Source organism: Myotis yumanensis, unplaced genomic scaffold (assembly GCF_028538775.1).
Source record: "Myotis yumanensis isolate MYYU_CA2020_CCGP unplaced genomic scaffold, mMyoYum1.0.hap1 SCAF_18, whole genome shotgun sequence".
NCBI classification, from domain to species: Eukaryota; Metazoa; Chordata; class Mammalia; order Chiroptera; family Vespertilionidae; genus Myotis; species Myotis yumanensis.
In genome coordinates, this window is record NW_027223769.1 from 17,700,714 (window position 1) to 17,708,634 (window position 7,921).

General features: G+C 49.6%; 1 non-coding gene across 1 annotated transcript; it reads left to right on the forward strand.

The window, feature by feature from the left end:
• Positions 1-7,815: 7,815 nt before the first annotated feature.
• On the forward strand, positions 7,816-7,921 carry LOC138997491 (U6 spliceosomal RNA). The gene has a single exon (XR_011468955.1). It is a non-coding gene; the product is annotated as a U6 spliceosomal RNA (small nuclear RNA).

Genomic DNA, 7,921 nt, shown 5'->3' on the forward strand with positions numbered 1-7,921 from the left:
CCGAGTTCTGGTTCCGGGCCTCAGGCTCAAAGAAGGAAAGTAAGCTGCCCAGGTCTCCCCCAGAGAGAAGGCCGCCAAGCGGATTCTGGTCCTCCAGCCCTGAATGAGGGGCCTGGGGCTGCTGCTACACAGCACCACAAGCTGGGAGCTCGCACCACAGAGATGATTCTCCCAGAGCTCTGGAGCCGGAAGTTCAGGATCCAGGTGTCAGCGGGGCTGGGCCTTCTGGGGGCTGAGAGGAGGGCCTGCTCCCGGCCCGCCCGGCTCCGGCTGGTTTGCGGGCCATCGCTGGCTTCCCTTGGCTTGTCGGCAGATGTCTCGCCCCAATCTCCGCCTTCATGCTCCAGGCGTCTCCCCGAGTGTGGCTGTGTCCAAGCGTCCTCCTTTTATAAGGACAAGTCATACTGGCTGAGGGGCCCACCCTACTGCAGCATGACCTCATCTTCACTTACTACATCTCAACCACCCGAGCTCCAAATAAGGGCACATTCTGAGGTCCTGGGGGCTAGGACTTTGACGTCTTCTTCCCCCTCCCCCCCCCCCCCCCCAATTTTAAAAAAATTTTTAAAATAGATTTTTAGAGAGACAGAAGGGAGAGGGAGAGGGAAACATTGATGTGAAAGCACAACATTGATCTGCTGCCCCCACCTCCCCCCACCCCACCCCCCCCATGCGTTGAGTCCGCAACCTGGGTATGTGCCCTGACTGGGAATTGAATCAGCCTCGTTTCAGTATGTGGGATGTCGCCCAACCAACTGAGCCACACTGGCCAGGGCTTTGGCATCTTTTTTTTTTTTTTTAAATATATATTTTTATTGATATCAGAGAGGGAGAGGGAGAAAGATAAAAACATCAATGAAGAGAGAGAATCATTGATGGGCTGCCTCCTGCACGCCCCCTACTGGGGACCGAGCTGCCACCAGGCATGTGCCCTGACCGGGAATTGAACTATGACCTCCTGGTTCATAGGTCGATGCTCAACCACTGAGCCACACCTGCCGGGCTGACATCTTTTTGAGGGACATATTCAATCCATTACAGAGCCCAAGACCTGCCACAGAAGTGCCCCTCAGTTCTGCCCCCGGGTAGTTCTCACCACAACGCACCCCAATCCCAGGCCTGCTTTTGTCCCCGGAGGTTGTCACTCATCTTGCTTTCTCTGGGACCGGCCTGGACGCAGGTCTGCACTCCGTCCCCACGCTCACACCAGAGCGTTCATAGGGAGCAGATGTGATTCCAGAGGACGCACTGTGGGTGCCCTGGGCGGTGCATGACTGACTCTGGGGGAGGCACTTGGGGAGGCTCCCTGCAGACGGACAGCCAGGTTCACAGGCAGTTTCAGAGGCATCACCCCGAACGGCCCGGCTCACCGTGGGCTAATGAATTTCATTCAGTGCAGGCGACAGTGACCCAGGAATCAAAGGCAGCTAGTGGAACCCTGGCCCTGTGGTTGCACAGTGGCGGTGGTTGGCAGGTGGCTGGGTCCTGGGCCAGGGATTCAGGCAAGTGGCCCATTTCTATTTTATTCACTTTTCCCTTTGGTTGGGCTAAAATTTTTAAGCAGATTTTACTCAGAGGTTAACTAGCCAAGTCCACCCTGAGGGTCAGTTTTGAAAGCCCTGGATCTGGGTTCAGGGTGGGAAGCCAGCTTCGCCCCTTGCTTCAGCCACGGCAGACATTACTAGTCCATCGTGCAACGCTACCTAAGAGCCCAGGCCAGAAGGTGGCAGGGTGGGGCCTGGGACCCAGAACCACACGGGCTGGAGTTTGCATTCACTTCCTACTTTGATTCGGTGAGCCACAGTTTTGGGTCTGTTCCTGGGTTTGCCTTTTTTTTTTAATTTACTTGATATAATCTTTTATTCTCATAAGTTGGGATGGAATGTTTTCTAAACTAAATTACACTTCCATGTTTTAAAATTAGCCATATTGGACCAAATTAGTTGCCTCAGTATTTGGTGCTACAATATGAACTGGGAGACAGAACCATAATTATAACTGGTAAGATCTCTTAGGGAGCCTCCAAGAACTAGTCCCTTTCTTCGCTGGTGGGTCCTGAAAAACGGAGTAAGAAAGCAGAGACATAAAAGAAGGACCAGGAAACTAACCTGATGCCCGATCACTGCTAACAAACATGATGGGACTTGGTGTAAGATCCATCGGACCTGCTTTCTGAAGCCCAGGATCAGCTGGTGTTCGCCATCTTAAAAGGAAAAGTGCTAGAGGGGCCACCAACACATTCATATCCCAGCGACCTTGACCCTTCCTGCAATCCCGGGGGACAATGACAGGACCATTTGCCTTGCCAGAGCTAAACCAAAACCCTAGGGGGTGCAGGTGGGGGAAACTAAGGTTCAAAGAAGGGGATACTTTCCCAAGACCACACAGGCAATGGGTGACCCCCCAACCCAGAGCCCCCCCCCCCCCCATCTCTTGCTTCTCTTCTGCAGCAGCTGATGGGAGACGCCTGTACCTGTGTATTTCTCATCTGCCCGCTTGCTGTCCGAGCCTGTGCTGTCGGATCCCCAAGGGGGCTCCCCTTTCTCTTGCTCCATCTGCTCCAGCCCCTGGAGCCGGGCTGTGTGCTCCTTCTCCATCCCTAATGACTTGTGTGTCGCTTGCACCCTTTCTTGGGATTTCTGCAGCTTTTCACACCTTCTCCAAGCTTCCTTTGGGCCACCACCCTGGTGTCACCATCCTCAGCCCCAGGGAAGGGACTGATCCTGGCTCCTTGCCCAGACTCTGCCCTGACCATTTCCACTGAGCCCCTCTGGCTCTGGTTCCCAACCCCACACCCCCTTATTCCACCTCTGCAACTTCCTGATGCTGGTGGCCTCCCCGAGAGTCTAATAGAGGAGGTGGACGCAGCAAACAATGTGAAGACCGATCCCAGTGTGTGACTGTGAAAAGATGTAGCAGGCAGGGACTTCTTACATTTTTTTTTGTTCCCAAAAGACATATTTTCACTTGGTAAAATAAGAAGATATCGATAAATTTTAAAGTGCAAATAATAATGAATATTAATTAGGCACCTAATATATTCTAAGAACCACGCACATATTAGCTCATTTAACCCTCAAAGGAGAAATTCTACAGGATAAATGACATAGTTTCTCCAACAAATAAATATTTTTTTCACAAATTTTTCTTCAACAAATAAATAGTAAAGAAAAAAGTGAGAGAGGGGACAGTCCTTAGATTTAAAGAGACTTAAAAGTGTCATCGACTGTAAAGGGACAGGCAGATGGATAGACATGACAAAGGAAGTACAGTGACATGGTAGTGGTTGAATCAGGGTTTCTGCAGGAGCTCACTTGTGAATTCTTCCACCTTTGCTAGATGTTTGAAAATTGTCCTAATAAAACGCTGCCAGGAAGGATATATCAGCCAAATGTAATGTGTGGATCATAATTCAAGCAAATAAAATTTAAAATACATTTACAGGACAATTAAACACTTAATATTTTTAGGTGATATTAAGAAATTGTTTTCAAAACATCTAGGGGTGATAATCGAATTGTGGCTGGTTTTTTGTTTGTTTGTTTTTTAAAGAGTCTCTCTATTTGGGATTTGCTTTTAAAAACCGCAGGGCCCTGGCCGGCGTGGCTCAGTGGATTGAGTGTCCCATCCACCAAGAAGTCTCACTGGTTTGATTTCCCATCTGGGCACATGCTCAGGTTCCGGGCTGGATCCCCACTAGGGGGCATGCAGGAGGCAGCCAATTGATGTTTCTCTCTCATAGACATCTCTCTCTCTAAAAAATATATATATATATTAAAATAATCAGCAGGAAGAGGGCTGGAGAGGTAGAGATGAAACAAGATTGGCAGTTATGAAGTGGGTAACAGGCTCATTAGACTATTCCTTCTTCTTTTGTGAAGGTTTGAAACATCCCATATGAAGAGTTTGCTTTTTGAAACCCACTCTGTTGGCAGATACCACCATCTTGCAGTGGAGGAAGCTGTCCATGTCAGGTTATTTGCCCGCGATGACCCAGCCGGTAGATCCCTAAGTAGGGATTGTTTTTAAAGAGTTCCTACCTGACATCTCCTCACCCACACTTCACACTTGGATGAATATCCTTCTAGATCTTCTCTGCATAGAAAGGGATTTTGAAATTAAAAAATAAAAAGATGTTGAATGACTTAGAAATATATATACGGCCTGACTCCACCTCTGCACAACACACATTACGTTAGTGTGACCCTGAACAACCCTCCACGGAGGAGCTAACCCACACGGAGCGAGGTCCAAGCTCAGCGCCCTCAACCTGGGCGATTCGGGGACGAGCATTCACCCTCCGGCATTAGCACCAGGTCATATCATGGTCCCCATTGGTACTGAGGAGGAAACAAACGCAGAAAGGAGAGGTGGCTGGTCCGAGGGCACAGAGCCAGTAACTGATGGGAAACTCGTGCACGTGTTTGATGATGTGGCTGCAGTTAGACCGCCTGCCCCTCCTGCCTGCAACCTGCAGGAAGGCAGCACCTGTCCGCCTCCCTCACAGCGCACCTCACCTGAATGGACAAAGGAGCGCCTGCGCAAAGAGGCGTGGCTGGGATTTGAATCCGCCCCCCCCCCCCCCCCCCCCAGCGCCAATCAGCTACTATACTAGGCACCCTTTTTGAAAAAAAATTGTGGTAAAATACACATAACATAAAATTTACCATTTTGACCACTTTTAAGTGTACAGTGCTATGGCATTAAGTATACTCACATTGTTGTACAGCCATCACCACCATCCACCTTTAGAACTTTTCATCTCCCAAACTGAAACTCTGTCCCCATTGAACACTAACTCCCCACCTCCCTCCCTCCGCTCCTCACTCCCACCATCCTACTTTCCGTCTCCATAAATCAGAGTTCTGCCCTAGCTGGTTTGGCTCAGTGGATAGAGCATTGGCCTGCGACTGAAGGGTCCTGGGTTTGATTCCAGTCAAGGGCACATGCCTGGGTTGTGAGCTCGATCCCCAGTAGGGGGCGAGCAAGAGGCAGCCGATCAATGATTCTCTCTCATCATTGATGTTTCTATCTCTCCCTCTCCCTTCCTCTCTGAAATCAATAAAAATATGTTTAAAAAATAAAAATAAAAATAAATAAATCGGAGTTCTCTGGGTACTTCCTGTGAGTGCAACCGTACAGTACTTGTCCTTCTGAGACGGGCTTATTCCACCTGGCATCATGTCCTCAAGGCTCATCCTTGTACCATGCATCAGAGTTCCTAACATTTTATTGTATATAAAGGGGAGAGCAAAAGTAGGTTTACAGTTGTTCACATGGAAAAATATATATAGAAGAAATAATAATACAAAAATAAACTGTTTCATGTACTCCCCACTGTAAACCTACTTTTGCCCTCCCCTTTCTATATACCATATCTTGTTTACCCATTTACCCATCGATGGGCATTCCGGTTGTTTCTACCTTTTCGCTATTGCAAATGATGCTGCCGTGAGCAGGGATTCACACACCTCTCTCTCTTTGGATCCCTGTTTGTTTGTTTGTTTAAGGGGTATATGCCCAGAAGTAGGATTGCTGGAGCCAATGGCAATTTTCTTTTTCACCCTTCTGAATCATAACTTATGCTGTGTGTTTTTTTTTTTTTACCTAATTCTAAGCCTTTCTGTGTGGCCATGTTTTTGTCGTTTGGGTGGCGACTCGTGGGTCCGAGAGAGACAGAGTGGTTCCTGCTGACTTCATGCCGGCCGCCTCCCCCTCACCTCCCTCCTGTCTCTGCCTGGCCCACCGAGCCAGCCCCTGCCTGTGGCTCCGAGTCAGGGGCTCAGACTAGCTGAGGGCCCTGGGTTCCCTTCATGCCTGCGTCTGCACTGTGTGCCCTGTGGTCACCACTTGCGGCACATTCCCCTCCTGTTCCCTGCTCTCTCCCTCGGAGCCCACGTCTAGGTCTGTCTTGGTCTCTCGGTGAGGTTGCATGAATGAACGTTATCGAAGTAATTAAGTAATGACGTCCTCTCCTGGGGGTTGTTGCCAACTTTTCAATATTATTAACAAAGCAACAACAAAGAGAGGATTTTCTTCATGCTATTGAATCAGTTCCTGAAGACATATTTCCCAAGAGTGGGATAGCTTGACTGTGGGTTTGGGAGCAGGGGCAGGAAATGGAAGGGAAAGGCGGGCTGGGTGCCATTCACTGAGCTGGGGAGCCGGGAGGAAGCGTATGCTGGTGAGGGAAGGATGGTTGAGGAGGGCTCCTTCCCACCCATTTCACCGGTGCTCCCTGTAGTGGGTTGAATGGTGGTCCCAAAAGATATGTCTATCTACCCAGAACCTGTGAATGTGACCTGGTTCTGGCCAAGGTGATTAAGGATCTCAAGATGAGCCCCTCCTGGATTGAGGAGGGCCTTACATCCAATGGCAGGTCCCCAGAAGAGAACAGAAGGGGAACAGACTCGGAGAGGAGGCCATGTGCACATGGGGACGGAGACTGGAGTGATGCACCCACAAGCCAAGGAACTAAGAGGGAGGCCCGACAGGTCCGCCTGGGCGTCTCCAAAAGGAACCAGTCCTGCCGATACCTGGACTCCAGGTGTCTAGCCCCTGAATTATGAGAATACAATTCTGTTATTTTAAGGCACCAAGTCTGTGGCAATCTGTTCCGGCAGCCACAGGTAGCTAATACCGTCCCCATCTCCGTAGCCCCTGCAGGAAGGACACAGCCCCTGCTGCAGGCACCCGCGTCACTGTGCTGAGAGGCCTTTCAGAGGGGGAGCCTGGGGTGTGCAGTGGGTGTTGATGCCGGGGGATGGGATGTCCCGGCCGCAGCCCATGGGGGAAGCAGAGCATGGATTGGGGTGGGTGCACCATTGACACGCCAGGTGGGAAGACAAGATTAGATCCTTCTCATACATCACACACTCAAATAATTCCCGGTGGACCGAAGCCAAGATGTGAGAAACAAAACTTGAAATTATTTAGTAGAAAACATCAGAGAGTATTTTCATGACCTTGGTGTAGGGGAGGATTTCTTAAACAAGATAAGCCCTGGTGCTGAGAGCATCTGAGCGCATTCGAATGGAAAACCTCTGCGTCAAGGATACCACACTCGGGTGTAAAGAGGAGATACGGACCGGCAGGGGAGTCTTAATGCAGGTAAGAATCCAGGCTTTACAAAGAATTCCTACAAAGTGATATGAAGGATACTCTTAACCCCAACTGAAAAAAAAAAAAAATGGGCCAAGGTACACGGGGAATTCCCCGAGGCGGAAGCAAAACATATAAACTCAATCTCACTAAAAAACGGGGCGGGGGGGGGGGGGGGGGGCGGTGCAAATTAAATGACGTCCTGGTGGCAAATGTGAGTTGGTGGCGCCCGGTTGGAAAGTGGGTGGACTGTGTCCCAATCCCATTCACATGTCAAAGCACTCACCCCAGCACCTCCCAATGTGACTCCCTTGGAGACAGGCTTTAAAGAGGCAATTCAGATAAGAGGAGGTCATGGTGGTGGGCCCTAACCCCATATGCCTGGTGTCCTTTTAAGAAGGGGAGATTAAGACAGACAGACAGACACACACACACACACACACAGGCGCGCGCGCACGGACTTCAAAAGAACAACATGGCATGGCAATTTCCTCTCCCTATTTTCTTTTTTTTTTTCATAAAGAAACAGAAAATTCATCTTTCACATCACGGCAATAGAAAAGAACAAAAACATGCCAAGAAAGAAGCTGCCAGTGAGACAACATGAACCCAGTTTCCAGCGAAAAAAGTGTGCAACTCCCAGCGCCTGGAAACTCACAAGGGCCCAGGAGGAAATTCAAAGAGTAAATAAATGTAAAGGAAATGTTCAACCTCGTGCTCGCTTCGGCAGCACATATACTAAAACTGGAACGATACAGAGAAGATTAGCACGGCCCTGCGCAAGGATGACACGCAAATTCGTGAAGCGTTCCACATTTAA